We start from the raw sequence: 15265 nt of genomic DNA on the forward strand, positions 1-15265 counted from the left end.
CTGCAGTAGCTGAAAAGGGAGAATAAATAGTTAGACTGAAATGGAAAGGAACAAACAATTAAAGAAGTACAAAAACTGGTTAGACTTACCTCCAAGTTGACATTGACCACGTCGCCCGAACACAAACATAGTTCCTTTTGTAGTGCAACTCACAACAGCAACAAGGCAAGCTCATATATATGTGCCATAGTCTACTTCAAACCCAGAAAGCACAAGGTCGTGAAAAATGGGAATGTCATCGAGTTTCCTAGTTACTTTTGTAGGAATTATAGTTCTTGTCATTCTCATTCAAGCTAAGGGCCAACCAGGTTTGTTAACAAATTAAAACATGCATTTTCATTATATCATTATTATTTTATAAAAGTTCAGCTGAAGAGTGCCATGCATATTTTTGTATGTTTATGTTTTAGGATTCATCAGCATAGATTGCGGAGCTCAAGCAGGTGTGAACTATACTGAGCCGTCACTAGACATAAATTACGTTTCGGATGCAGATTTCATAAATACTGGTGTAAGTGGGACAATATCATCTGAAGAGATGAGCAGATACAGTAATCAACGACAACTGTGGAGGCTGAGAAGCTTCCCGGAAGGAAAAAGGAACTGCTACAAAATAAGCGTCACTAGAGGCTCTAAGTATCTCATACGCACTATTTTTCTGTACGGAAATTATGATGGCCGAAATATGTTACCCCAGTTTGATCTTCTTCTGGGACCTAACCACTGGGATACAGTCACTATATTCAATGCATCAAGGTCCCAATCCAATGAGATCATTCATATACCTTCACTGGATTTCGTACAAATCTGTCTAGTGAACACAGGCAATGGCACACCATTTATAACTGCCATAGAATTGAGGACTTTGAGAAATGATACATACGTCACTCAATTCGGATCACTCGAACTTTACAATCACCTGCGTTGCGATTTGGGTTCAGACAGAGGCTACAGGTGAAATCGTATTTATGGATTAAATATTTTTCAGCCTTAAAAGATTGATTGATTTTATTGTACTTTTCTAATTCTGCCACAGGTACTGGTCTGATGCTTATGATCGTTACTGGTTTACCTGTGACTTCAACGAAGATTGGACACGGATAAATGCTTCGATTTACGCTGATTCTCGGATCTATATTTACAAACCGCCAGCTATTGTGATGAGCACCGCAGTCACACCAGCAAATGATAGTGCTCCGTTGGTAATAAGGTAGGAACCACAACATGAAACTGACCAATTCTATGTGCACATGTACTTCACGGAAATTCAAGTGTTGACCACGAATCAGACAAGACAATTCAACATCATGATAAACGCTCAATCATGGTTTCCAAATTGTTCTCCAGTGTACCATGATTGGCTTACTATATCTTCGACGTCAGCCATCAGTGGAAAAGAACTTAAATTTTCACTGGAGAGGACTGAAAATTCAACCCTACCTCCCATCATCAGTGGCATTGAAATTTACAGAGTAATAGACCTACAGAAACCAGAAACATTCCAAGGAGATGGTAGGCGACGAAATTATCATATTTTAAATCCATTTCTTTTGCTTACGTTATTGTGCATGATCTTATCTACCGTTTACAATTTTTTTGTTATCATTTCAAACAAAGTTGATGCTATTACTACCATCAAGTCAGTTTATGCGCTAACAAGAGATTGGCAAGGCGATCCATGCGCCCCTTTAGCCTATTTGTGGGATGCTCTCAATTGTTCTTATCAAGGAAATGATTCTCCAAGAATCACAACTTTGTAAGTCCTCATTATCAAATGTGACATGATTATTATTTAATTGTAATTGTTCAATAAATAATCTTAATAATATAAAATTATAATCTAATAGTTTGATGAATAAATTTGTTAAGTATTTTGTAATTTTTTGGATTTTTAAATTGAATCTCTAATATTAATTTCTTTGTTTATTGAATGATAAATTTTATTTTTAATATTTTCTATTTAGTTTGTCTTTCTATTTTTACCCGTCAACATAATAATATAATTGTCACTTGTATCTTTTCCACTCAAACTCAATCAAATCACATATTCTTTGTCCAATCTCCTCCACCTCACCGATCAATTCATTTTTAGAGAGAAAAGGAACGAGTTTACCGATAAGTTGAAAAACACTACATGTTAACTCATCTTATTAATGAAAAAAAATCAAAAAGACACAGTGATTAGATAAAATTTAAAAAATATATATATTTTAAGCATTCAATCAAAGAAAAAAAATGTATGATAAACTTAATTAAAACTTAGTTAAGTGATGATTAAATGCTACTGTTCATATGGAAAACAGGAATTTATCTTCCAGTGGATTGTCTGGAAAGATTGACCCTTCAATTTCAAATCTCACCATGCTGGAGAAATTGTGAGTTTATCTGTTTCACCTGCTCAAATGAATCATGACCCAGAAAAAACAAAATCATATTTTCTATCTTTTTATTCTTTCATAAATATACTTTAGCTCAGAAGTCTTACCGTACATGTATAAAGACATATTAAAAGAGGAAGTTATTTGGCTTCCAGGGATTTATCAAACAATAGCTTAAACGGTGAAATTCCTGATTTTCTGTCACAACTACAACACTTGAAGATCTTGTAAGTTCCTTCATCGGTTATTCCTGTGATCCCCTTTATCATAATATACAAAGTTTACTATGTTTCCGATTTCTTTTTCAGAAACTTAGAGAAGAATAACCTCTCCGGTTTAATTCCCTCAGCACTTCATAGAGATTCCCTCACACTAAGGTATACATCTTACACCCATGACCTATGTCTTCTCATAGTCAGCTGTTGATTCTACTGAATATCTCGGCACAAGTTACACGAATTGAAGTATCTATAGAAAATTCTTATGACTTGTACGACTTACTGGGAGTTAAAATATAAACCTACTGTGAATTTATCGCAGTGTGGACCAAAATCCATATCTATGTGAACCTGATCAATGCAACCAGGAGGAAGACACGAAAAGCAATAGCATTGTTACACCCTTGGTAGCATCTGTTGGCGGGGTTTTGATTCTTCTGGTAGCAGTGGCAGCTATATTGTGGACTGCTAAAAGAAGAAAAGTGAAAGGTGATGCTACAATTGTTTAGATTCATAATTATTTTTTTTATAATTTTCCAGATAAATTTAGTTTTTTAAAGAACTGGTGTATGACATTCAACAGCTCTGACGGTAGAAAAGGATCAGAGTGAGAAATCACGGCAATACACTGAACAAGATGATTCATCACTGCAATCCCAAAAGCAGATATATGCATACTCTGACATCGTTAAAATCACCGACAATTTCACTACAGTTGTTGGTAAAGGAGGATTTGGAACAGTTTATCTGGGCTATATCGAAGACACTCCAGTTGCAGTGAAAATGCTTTCCCCATCTTCTGTTCGTGGTTATCAACAATTTCAAACAGAGGTAAGCTTTTTAATCACATTATACTAAGTTCCTGAGCGCAGCAATTAATATACTAAGTTAAAACATTGTTGACATTTTGATTTACAGGTTAAACTTCTTATGAGAGTTCATCACAAAAATTTGACCTCCCTTGTTGGTTACTGTAATGAAGGAACCAATAAGGGTCTCATATACGAGTACATGGCTAACGGAAACTTACAAGAACATCTCTCTGGTTTGCACCCAAAAAAAATATTTTGTTGTTTAAAATATGAGCAATAAATTTCCAAACTTCGTGGATATGGATATTTCTTCATTGGACAATTTTTTACTAGTCATATGACTAACATTTAGTGAACCAAAAGTATGTACAAAAAGTGATAGAACTTGATTACGCAGGTAAACGAAGCAAAAGAAATTTCTTCAGCTGGGAAAAGAGACTTCGTATAGCAGTGGATGCAGCCTCAGGTAAGAAAGTACACCAATAATATTCTTTTCTTAATTCTTCATTCCTCTCTAAATATATACTTTGGGCCTCAGGATTGGAGTATCTGCAAAATGGTTGTAAGCCACTAATATTCCACAGAGACATAAAATCTACAAACATCTTGTTGAATGAACACCTCCAAGCAAAATTATCTGATTTTGGTCTATCCAAAATTATCCTAACAGATGGGGAAACTCATGTGTCAACTGTTATTGCTGGTACTCCTGGTTATCTAGACCCTGAGTGAGTCCATTAATTATACTTTCTTGGAAAATTTAGTAATTCTATCTGAATGTTTATGTTCACAAACTTCTAGCAGAAAATAAATTGAGTTGCATTCTGTCCTACAGATACTACCTAACCAATAGATTAACAGAGAAGAGCGACGTTTACAGCTTTGGTGTTGTGCTTTTAGAGATAATCACAAGTCAACCAGTGATAGCAAAGAATCAAGAAAAAACCCACATAAGTGAATGGGTTAGGTCCTTGATTGCAAAAGGTGATATCGATGCCGTTGTTGACTCAAGGTTGGAAGGAGATTTTGACAGTAACTCAGTTTGGAAAACTGTAGAAATAGCAACGGCATGTGTATCTCCAAATCCCAACAGAAGGCCAATCATAAGTGTGGTGGTGAATGAACTGAAAGAGTCTTTAGCAATGGAATTAGCTCGAACTGAAGATAGAAGCACTAATACAAGTTATTCAGTTAAACAGGTCATCAGGAATCTGAATACAGAATCTCTTCCCCAGGCCAGATAAACGGTTGCCCAATGTAAGATGATTATAGTCATACTGTAATGTACCACTTGAGATTGTTTGAAGATGAACATTGCTAGGATTGATTGGTGAGTGAAATGGAGTTGCAAATAGAAGAAAATAAATAAATAATCAGTAATGAATTTCAATTTGCCATTGGTGTTATTTTTGCTTGCGTTCTTGTTCCGGTGAATGTAGTTTCATGTTAGTTTTTTCAAACTTACACACATCCCTCAATCTTGAATTGAATTGAACCGAATCGAACTGAGTTGAGCCGAATCAATCAAACTGAATCGAGTTGAACCGAACCAAGTCGAGTCAAACCAGACCAAACCGAGTCGAGTCAAACCGAACCAAACCGAATCGAGCCGAGCCGAATCAAACCAAACTGAATCAAATAGAGTCGAACCAAATTGAACTGAGCAAAATCAAACCAAACCAAACTTAACCGAGCTGAACCGAACCGAGTCAAACCGAACAAAAACGAACCGAGCCGAACCGAACCGAATCAAACCGAACCAAACCAAGCCGAACTGAGTCGAGTCGAACCAAATCGAGCCAAACCGAACCTAGTCAAATTGAACCGAATCGAATCAAATCAAACCAAATTAAACCGAACTGAAACAAACCGAACCAATGAACTGAACTTTTTCAAAAATATATATCTTTTCTACCTTAGGTTATTTTCATTCAAGCTATAACAGATTTATCACTCCAAGCACTTCCAACACGCCTAATTACAGCAGCTAGATTCAACCAATTCAGTTTACAGACCTCACGCTACAATTTCATACATCACACGCATCAACATGTATGACCCACTTACTATAAAGCTTAAACAAGCAAACCAAACAACACACCCATTAAGGAATTTAACATACATACAAATACTGCAAGCAAATTGAAAACAATATCTAGCTCCCCTTACCTAGAAAACTCCACAGCACAGCTTACAATACAGTTCTCTGCAGCACCTCACACAGCAAGGGCACAACCCCACTCTACAAATCACCCAAGTGGCGATAGAAACAACTCTTAGAGCTAGAACGAACAGAGGAAAAACGTAAAGAAGGGTACACTAGGCACATGCAACTTGCCCTAAGTCCCAAACAGCGGAGAACAATGAAGAGCTACTTACCCACTGAAGAATGAAAATCTATTCAGATGGTTGCGAAGGTCTCAACACCGTAGTCACCTGAGCACCACCTAATCAACAATGCAACGGCTGAATGTGAGGGAATGGTAGAGACAAGGTAGAGCAAGGTTAGGAAAAATAAGAGTTCTAGAAAGAGAAGGGAAAGTTGGCTAATGAACTCAGATTTTGAAATATCCCTTCTAAGGTCATGATGTCCTTAGTTTTACGAGTATGGCTGCCTCAATCTAAGGCCCAATAACCCTACATTTTCAAGCTCTTACACACATTGTCTAATTGATCATATACTTTAGTTAAGATTCTAATTTGTTATATTTAATATAAATATTAGCACAATTATACATTTGAAAATTTTGACAATGTATAAAAAAATTGAAAAGCTATTTGTATAACAACTTATTCAACAACAATTCTGGCGTTTATTTCTTTCATACTCATAATTTATTACACGTTATGAATAGAAGATAAAAGAAAAGATTACAAAATTATTGTATGAAATGTTGTATTTTTATCATTTCTAAGTAGACAGCATTCTTAAAAACTCAGTAGCAATCAGTTTTTCTGTATTCATATCAGTGCACGTACACTTTTTAGATTATAAAAGACGAGTTCCATTTTTCTTATAATTTGAATTTAGGCTGAATTTAGCTTCACCAAAGAAAAGTAAGAATTTCTAAAATGCTATTGATCTGCATAAAATTTCTAAAGTCTTCCATCTTCCATCTTCCATCTTCCATATATAAAAGTTCAGAACACATACAAATGGAAATATTTCTTGTTGATTTAATACACCCTCTTTTAATATAAGTAATATTTCAATTTAATATTTATTATTTTTAATTCTTAAAATGTTTCTGTTATGCTCTTTGTTTCTCTCAAATAAGGTCTACAATGAAGATAACTTTATGAAGTAGTTTTGGTTAGTGTGTGAGATCATTAAAACGACATTTATTATAAATAGGTAGAGATTATTTGTTAAGATCCATCCATTAGTTTTAATTACAATTTACATTGTTTGACCAGTGAATGCTCTATTATTTTTATGATGAGTGACAACTGATGAATATGACAGGAAACTCTAAGTAAGAAGCAAGTGGATGTTCCTACCATGGAGGCAGAAAGAATAATTAGACTAAAATTGAACCATGGAGGGTTCAATTAAGAAATGCGAAACTCTTTAGACTTATTACATTTAGGGTTAGTTTTTACTTCATAACTTCCAACCATGGAGATAGTTTGCTCTCCTTCAACTTAGAATGGCATGATACTAAAATCTTTATTTTCACATTGATTGTGTGAATCTTTTAAAGGGATTCACTGAAAAAAAAAATAATACTAAAAAGATATGAGTTTAAACAATATAAGAGATTTATATCATTTATAACTCAATCTCAAATACAATAAATTTATAGGTTCTTTTTATATATAACATTAAACTTTCTCGTTATTTAACGTGGGACTTAGAATCAAATTTAGATTTCTAGTATTGGGATCTATTAACAATTGGCTAGTACACTGAAACAAACAAAGGCTATATTTCAAAAGCTTTCCGGCTTTTCATCTTTCTAACATACACATCATATTACATACATAAGCATTTTATTGCTAGTTTAATATTTTTTAGGATGGTAATGTTTTTAATTCATTTTTGTTTTCATTTATTTTGATTGACCAATTAATTTAGTATTATTTTAATGATGCAAGTACATGAGTGATAAGTGATGAATACGACAGAAAATACTGAGTAAGCAAGTGGATGTTCCTACTGCGGTAGCTGAAAAGGAAGAATGAATAGTTAGACTTAAATGGAAAGGAACAAAAAATTAAAGAAGTACAAAAACTGGTTAGACTTACCTCGACGTTGACATTGACCACGTCGCCCGAACACAAACATAGTTCCTTTTGCAGTGCAACTCACAACAGCAACAAGGCAAGCTCGTATATATGTGCCATAGTCTACTTCAAATCCAGAAAGCACAAGGTAGTGAAAAATGGGAATGTTATCGAGTTTTGTAGGAGTTCTGGTTCTTCTCATTCTCATTCAAGCTAAGGGCCAACCAGGTTTGTTAACAAATTAAAACATGAATTTTCATTAGCTCATTATTATTTTATAAAAGTTTAGCTGAAGTCTCAAGTGCCATGCATATTTTTGCATGTTTATGTTTTAGGATTCATCAGCATAGATTGCGGAGCTGAAGCAGGTGTGAACTATACTGATTCAGTATATGGCATAAATTACGTTTCGGATGCAGATTTCATAAATACCGGTGTGAGTCAGACAATAGCATCTGAAGAGCTCAAGAGACGAAGTAGTCAACGACAACTGTGGAGGCTGAGAAGCTTCCCGGAAGGAAAAAGGAACTGCTACAAAATAAGCGTCACAGGAGGCTCTAAGTATCTCATACGCACTACTTTTCTGTACGGAAATTATGATGGCCGAAATATGTTACCAGAGTTTGATCTTCTTCTCGGACCTAACAGCTGGGATACAGTCACTATATTCAATGCATCAAGGTTCCAGTCCTATGAGATCATTCATGTACCTTCACTGGATTTCGTACAAATCTGTCTAGTGAACACAGGCAATGGCACACCATTTATAACAGCCATAGAATTCAGGACTCTGAAAAATGAAGCATATGTCACTCAATTCGGATCACTGGAACTTTACAAAAACTGGCGTTGCGATTTGGGTTCGGACATGATCTACAGGTGAAATCATACATATGGATTAAATCTTTTTCAGCATTAAAAGATTGATTGATTCTACTGTACTTTTCTGATTCTGCCACAGGTACTCGTATGATGCTTATGATCGTTTCTGGGTTCTCTGTGACTTCAAGGAAGATTGGACACGGATAAATGCTTCGATTCCCGATGATTCTTTAAATCAGACCGAAGAACCGCCAGCTATTGTGATGAGCACTGCAGTTACACCAGCAAATGATAGTGCTCCGTTGGTAATAAGCTGGAAGCCAGAACATGAAACTGACCAATTCTATGTGTACATGCACTTCAAGGAACTTCAAGTGTTAACCACGAATCAGACAAGAGAATTCAACATCATGCTGAACGCTGCTGAATCATGGTTTTCAAATTGTTCTCCACGGAACTATAGAACTATATATTCGACGTCAGCCCGTAGTGGGAAAGAACTTAAATTTTCACTGGAGAGGACTGAAAAATCAACCCTGCCTCCCATCATCAATGCCATTGAAATTTACAGAGTAATAGACTTACAGAAACCAGAAACATTTCAAGAAGATGGTAAGCCACGAAACTATCTTATTTTAAATCTATTTCTTTTGTTTACGTTATTGTGTATGATCTTAGCTACTTTTTACAATTTTGTTTGTTATCATTTCAAACAAAGTTGATGCGATTACTACCATCAAGTCGGTTTATGCGCTAAAAAATGATTGGCAAGGCGATCCATGCGCCCCTTTAGCCTATTTGTGGGATGGTCTCAATTGTTCTTATCACGCAAATGATTCTCTAAGAATCACAACTTTGTAAGTCCTCATTATCAAATGTTACATGATTATTATTTAATTGTAATTGTTCAATATATTTTTATTTAATTATAATTTTTCAAAACGAATAATTAAATTACAAATTCCTTTTCGCATAAATATTTGATACATGGCAATGAATATTTTTCAAAAGATAATATTATACGAATTATTTGACCATTTAATTATTATGGTAAATATGAAATAAAAAAAATTAATAATATAAAATTATAATCTAACAATTTGATGGATAAATTTTTAATAGATTTAATTAAGTTTTAAGAATATTGTAAATTTGGATTTTTTAATTGAATCTCTAATAATAATTTCTTGAGTGATTCTCCCTTCATCTCTCTTTCCTTTCCCTGCACTTCCAAAATTATATATATATTCTTCAATCTTTTATTAAATTAATTATTTTTTACTTTTCTCTTCTATTTCTTCAGCAATGGTCTCAGCATCCCTTTTATTTTTCAATCAGCTTTTGAAAGCCGACGAACTCTTAATCGGTTTTTAAAAACTTTTAACGGACTTTTCGAAAATCAGTTAAAGAAGAAATAAACATTTTGAAATATGTGCAAGGAATAAACGTATTTCATTTAAGTAATAAACATATTTCAAAATATATGTTTCTTTCTTAAAATTAAGTTTCTTCTTTAATCGGCTTTTGAAAGTGATTAAGAGACATCGGCTTTCGAAAGCCAATTAAGAAAAAGAATGTATTTGAAACCTTAATTGGTTTTCGAAAATTGTTGAACTCTTAACGATTACGAATGTCAGATAAATAACAAAAGGAGTGTAATGAATGAGACCATCACAGAAGAAAGAAAAGAAAAAAAGTTTAATTTAATAAAATGTTAAAGATTATATATGTAATTTTGAAGGTGCTGGATGAAGAAAGGGAATTGCAAGGAGAATCATTCTAATTTTTGTTAATGCTATATATATTTTTTTAATATTTTCTATTTAGTGTGTCTTTCTATTTTTACCCGTCAACATAATGATATAATATTGTTACTTCTATCTTTTCCACACAAACTCAATCAAATCACATATTCTTTGTCCAATCTCCTCCACCTCACCGATCAATTCATTTTTAGAGAGAAAAGGAACGAGTTTACCGATAAGTTGAAAAACACTACATGTTAACTCATCTTATTAATGAAAAAAATTCAAAAAGACACAGTGATTAGATAAAATTTAAAAATATATATATTTTAAGCATTCAATCAAAGAAAAAAAAATGTATGATAAACTTAATTAAAACTTAGTTAAGTGATGAAATGCTACTGTTCATATGGAAAACAGGAATTTATCTTCCAGTGGATTGTCTGGAAAGATTGATCCTTCAATTTCAAATCTCACCATGCTGGAGAAATTGTGAGTTTATCTGTTTCACCTGGTCAAATGAATCATGAGACCAGAAAAAAATCATATTTTATATCTTTTTATTCTTTCATACAAATACTTGCATGCTCAGAAGTCTTACAGTACATGTATAAAGACATATTAAAAGAGGAAGTTATTTGGCTTCCAGGGATTTATCAAACAATAGCTTAAACGGTGAAATTCCTGATTTTCTGTCACAACTACAACACTTGAAGATCTTGTAAGTTCCTTCATCGGTTATTCCTGTGATCCCCTTTATCATAATATACAAAGTTTACTATGTTTCCGATTTCTTTTTCAGAAACTTAGAGAAGAATAACCTCTCCGGTTTAATTCCCTCAGCACTTCATAGAGATTCCCTCACACTAAGGTATACATCTTACACCCATGACCTATGTCTTCTCATAGTCAGCTGTTGATTCTACTGAATATCTCGGCACAAGTTACACGAATTGAAGTATCTATAGAAAATTCTTATGACTTGTACGACTTACTGGGAGTTAAAATATAAACCTACTGTGAATTTATCGCAGTGTGGACCAAAATCCATATCTATGTGAACCTGATCAATGCAACCGGAATATACACAAGAAAAGCATTGTTACACCCTTGGTAGCATCTGTTGGCGGGGTTTTGATTCTTCTGATAGCAGTGGCAGCTATATTGTGGACTGCTAAAAGAAGAAAAGTGAAAGGTGATGCTACAATTGTTTAGATTCGTAATTATTTTTTTTATAATTTTCCAGATAAATTTAGTTTTTTAAAGAACTGGTGTATGACATTCAACAGCTCTGACGGTAGAAAAGGATCAGAGTGAGAAATCACCGCAATACACTGAACAAGATGATTCATCACTGCAATCCCAAAAGCAGATATATGCATACTCTGACATCGATAAAATCACCGACAATTTCACTACAGTTGTTGGTAAAGGAGGATTTGGAACAGTTTATCTGGGCTATATCGAAGACACTCCAGTTGCAGTGAAAATGCTTTCCCCATCTTCTGTTCGTGGTTATCAACAATTTCAAACAGAGGTAAGCTTTTTAATCACATTATACTAAGTTCCTGAGCGCAGCAATTAATATACTAAGTTAAAACATTGTTGACATTTTTATTTACAGGTTAAACTTCTTATGAGAGTTCATCACAAAAATTTGACCTCCCTTGTTGGTTACTGTAATGAAGGAACAAATAAGTGTCTCATATACGAGTACATGGCTAATGGAAACTTACAACAACATCTCTCTGGTTTGCACCCCAAAAAGACTATTTTCTTGTTTAAAATCTGTGGACTAAATTTTCATACTTGTTTTTCTTTCTGAAACCGCGGATATGGATATTTTCTCATTGGACAATTGTACGAGTAATATGACTAACCTTTAGTGAACCAAAAGTATGTAGAGAAAGTGATAGAACTTGATTATGCAGGTAAACGAAGCAAAAGAAATTTCTTCAGCTGGGAAAAGAGACTTCGTATAGCAGTGGATGCAGCCTCAGGTACATCAATAATATTCTTTTCTTAATTCTTCATTCCTCTCTAAATATATACTTTTGGCCTCAGGATTGGAGTATCTGCAAAATGGTTGTAAGCCACCAATATTCCAGAGACATAAAATCTACAAACATCTTGTTGAATGAACACCTCCAAGCAAAATTATCTGATTTTGGTCTATCCAAAATTATCTGAATGTTTATGTTCACAAACTTCTAGCAGAAAATAAATTGAGTTGCATTCTGTCCTACAGATACTACCTAACCAATAGATTAACAGAGAAGAGCGACGTTTACAGCTTTGGTGTTGTGCTTTTAGAGATAATCACAAGTCAACCAGTGATAGCAAAGAATCAAGAAAAAACCCACATAAGTGAATGGGTTAGGTCCTTGATTGCAAAAGGTGATATCAATGCCATTGTTGATTCAAGGTTGGAAGGAGACTTTGACAGTAACTCAGTTTGGAAAGCTGTAGAAATAGCAACGGCATGTGTATCTCCAAATCCCAACAGAAGGCCAATCATAAGTGTGGTGGTGAATGAACTGAAGGAGTCTTTAGCAATGGAATTAGCTCGAACTGAAGATAGAAACACTAATACAAGTTATTCAGTTAAACAGGTCATCAGGAATCTGAATACAGAATCTCTTCCCCAGGCCAGGTAAACGGTTGCCCAATGTAAGATGATTATAGTCATACTCTTGAGATTGTTTGAAGATGAACATTGCTAGGATTGGTTTGTGAGTGAAATGGAGTTGCAAATACAAGAAGAAAATAAATAACCAGGAATGAATTTCAATGTATACCTATTTGCCATTGGTGTTATTTTTGCTTGTATTCTTTTTCCGATGAATGTAGTTTTATATGTTAGTTTTTTTAAGATTAAACACATCCTTTAATCCAAAAAATTTTAAGTAAATATATATAGGTAGATAGATTTTTTATCTTACTGATTTATCATTAATGAGACTTCTAACTCACCCGTAATATTTAACCTCATGTTTCAAAATTATATATCTTTCCTACCTTAGGTTTTATAATTTTTAAAAAAAAAACATAATTAGAAGTTTGGTATAAACATTTAGAAAAAAAGAAATCCTCTTATCATTACTGTCATGATAGGATTGGAAGTTGATAATACAAACTTTAGAGAAAAACATGAACTTCAAATGAATTAGTCTATTCATGTTACAATTAAATAACAGAAATTTGACACCTTGAGTCACTAAAGTAAAATTCAAACATAAAACAAAACACTCACAAAGATAGTCATTATAAGGTTTTCAAATGATTTTCTAATTTAATCAAATACGCAAAGATTCGCATAACTTTTCAAACATTTTAATTCAATGTGCAAACTTACCTGAATATTGTTCTATAATTAAATTGTTAAAATCCCTCCTCCAAGGGTTCATCATATCCAAGTACAACCAACTTTGAACTCCAAGAGCTTATCATATCCACATAAAACCAAATTTGAACTAAAATTGCAGAACCCTCCAAAAGGGACTCTTTCAAAAACAGGCGTATGCCACCTAGTGGAAAAAACACACGGTATTCTTTACTAAAGGCAAAATAATAGTTTGTTGTGTTTACCTCATGGCTCCATAGGTCAGCATTGAAAAACATTTCAATATTATATTATGATACTAGATTTGTTCATATATTACCACTGTGAACTTTGTTGTAACATCCTAAAAATATAATATTAAACTATAAAGGAATTATCACATAATTAATATAATAAATAAGTTAATAGACAAAAATATATTGTTAATTTACAGTCATCTATCATAACCATAAAAGAAACTTTTTGCACAAAAAAAAGTGTCCAACGCGATACGAAATTAAATGGGTTGCCTTATAAGATTGATTGATTTGTATCCGTGTTGAGTTTATCAAGGAGGAGGTTCACGGGGAAGACAGAAACACCAATGACTCACACTTCCCAACAATCTCTCTCTCAAGGGTGAGTCCCTTCCACATAGGTACACTCCCTTTCCAACAGAAGCATTCCCAACAAATCACAATTACGAGTAACTCTTTCCAACCGTCGTTCATCTTAACGAGTCTGAGCTGGTCACCAAGATAAACCATCGGCTCTGATACCACTATTAAGAAAATCTCATTTTACACAATATTTGCTTAAAATTGAGCCTCCTATTCATTGATAATTGAAGAACTTTAAATAACCGTGACATTTACAATATTACGGGAATAAAAATAAAAACTGAAAACAAAATATCAATATAGAAAATCATAATCACCTATCCCTATTTTATCTGTATCAAAATCAAACTAAATATTACTAAACCCAAAATTAATAAAATAAGATTTAAAAAAATTATTAATAAAACCCTAAAATTTAAGTTTATCTTAACAAACTCTCCCTAAACTTATATTCTTCTTTCCTACATTTGGAAAAACCTTAAGACAATAGGTGTTTTAACCTTTATATAGTTTTCTATTTTCTCAATTCTATTCAACGTGCGACTTAGACTCAGATGTAGATTTCCAACAATCCGCTTAATGTTTATGATGGTTTCTGGTACGCCTGTAACTTGGGCAACAATTGGAAACCACTAAGAGCTTCCATTTCTCATGAAACTGGATTAGTGCCGGGAGCTACTATCATGAGCACTGCAGTTGAACCAGAAAATGATAGTGCTCCGTTGGTAATAAGGTGGGAGACACGACATGAAACTGACCGATTCTATGTGTACATGCACTCACGGAAATTCAAGTGTTAGCCAAGAATCAGAGAAGACAATTCAACATCATGATGAACGGTAATCATGGTATAAAAATTGTTCTCCACTGTACCATGGAATGAATACTATATATTCGAATTCGATGTCACCCTTTAATAGTAAATAATATAAATTTTCCTTCGAGAGGACTGAAAATTCAACTCTCCCACCCATCATCAGTGCCATTGAAATTTACAGAGTAATAGACTTACAGAAACCAGAAACGTTTCAAGGAGATGGTATTTTTCATTTTTTAAATCCATTTATTTGGTTTACACTATTCTACATGAATTTAATTATCGTCAAGTGGATCATCAGGAA

At 33.7% G+C, this 15265-nt stretch overlaps 1 non-coding gene and 2 pseudogenes across 1 annotated transcript; 2 read left to right on the plus strand and 1 right to left on the minus strand.

Annotated features, from left to right (window-relative positions):
* Window positions 1-191: 191 nt before the first annotated feature.
* LOC128194789 (LRR receptor-like serine/threonine-protein kinase IOS1) lies at window positions 192-4814 on the plus strand (annotated as a pseudogene).
* Window positions 4815-7793: 2979 nt separating this feature from the next.
* LOC128194769 (putative leucine-rich repeat receptor-like protein kinase At2g19210) lies at window positions 7794-12888 on the plus strand (annotated as a pseudogene).
* Window positions 12889-13686: 798 nt separating this feature from the next.
* On the minus strand, window positions 13687-13799 carry LOC128194852 (U5 spliceosomal RNA). Its single transcript, XR_008246301.1, has one exon. It is a non-coding gene; the product is annotated as a U5 spliceosomal RNA (small nuclear RNA).
* Window positions 13800-15265: the final 1466 nt, after the last annotated feature.

This window comes from Vigna angularis, chromosome 11 (genome assembly GCF_016808095.1).
Source record: "Vigna angularis cultivar LongXiaoDou No.4 chromosome 11, ASM1680809v1, whole genome shotgun sequence".
NCBI classification, from domain to species: domain Eukaryota; kingdom Viridiplantae; phylum Streptophyta; class Magnoliopsida; order Fabales; family Fabaceae; genus Vigna; species Vigna angularis.